The 1,030-nt window shown below is 41.4% G+C and overlaps 1 protein-coding gene across 1 annotated transcript in view; it reads left to right on the forward strand.

Moving 5' to 3' along the window:
- NDUFV3 (NADH:ubiquinone oxidoreductase subunit V3) overlaps nt 1-1,030 on the forward strand; it is a gene marked incomplete at its 5' end in the record, with an annotated part of 10,364 nt that overhangs the window by 1,576 nt on the left and 7,758 nt on the right. The gene's annotated exons all lie outside the window — the stretch shown is intronic.

Below are 1,030 nucleotides of genomic sequence, written 5' to 3' on the forward strand. Positions count from 1 at the left end.
AAAGACCGTACCCTTTTATGTAATGATGTTTACTTTGAATTTATATTAGTTCACACAAACACTCCATCCATGCTTTTGTTCCAGCCCTCCGGTCCAGTTTAAGAACCCATTGTGGCCCTCGAGTCAAAAAGTTTGCCCACCCCTGCCCTATACCCTTTTCTACCTCCCCCTCCCCCACTTTCCCTCTGAGAATTGCCATACTGTTGTCGGTCTGTGAGGCTTTTTGTTCTTGTTGTTTAATCCCTTCACCCAGCCCGGGAACCCTCCTCCCGTCTGATAGCTGTCAGCCTGTTCTCTATGAGTCTGTTTCTATTTCATTTATTAGTTTTTTGGGCATATATTTAATATGTGTGTGGAGTTTAGAATGATAATTTCGGTTTGTCTTTATTTTCATGATAATACCATTTTCTCAGTTTAAAAGTGTTTAGATTCTTTTGTTAGGTCCCTCCTTGGTCTGCACACAAAAACATGAGTCGGTTATAAGAGACTGGCCCTCTGTTGAGAGTGCCAACCTGCCAACTGCCTTTCACATGCCATCGATCTCAACTAAGAAGACACACCTTTCTGGTGGTGTCTTCGGCTCCTGTACACTGGAGGCCTAATTTTGACAGAAACATTATTTAATTCTGTCCTCTACCTGTTTCATTTTTAGATCGTGTTCTCTTTTTTTAATCCAAAAGTTTTAAAATAATGATCTTATATGTAAGGACTTTCTTTAAAAAATACTTTATTGCCCTGGCCGGTTTGGCTCAGTGGATATGGACTGCAATAGGGCCCAGGCTGGGCTGAGTGGATGCCCCCTTCAAGTGCACGAATTTTGTGCACCATATGTGTGTGTGGAGTTTAGAATGATAATTTCGGTTTGTCTTTATTTTCATGATAATACCATTTTCTCAGTTTAAAAGTGTTTAGATTCTTTTGTTAGGTCCCTCCTTGGTCTGCACACAAAAACATGAGTCGGTTATAAGAGACTGGCCCTCTGTTGAGAGTGCCAACCTGCCAACTTCCTTTCACATGCCATCGATCTCAA

This window comes from Myotis davidii, unplaced genomic scaffold, assembly GCF_000327345.1.
Source record: "Myotis davidii unplaced genomic scaffold, ASM32734v1 scaffold512, whole genome shotgun sequence".
In the NCBI taxonomy this organism is placed as follows: Eukaryota; Metazoa; Chordata; class Mammalia; order Chiroptera; family Vespertilionidae; genus Myotis; species Myotis davidii.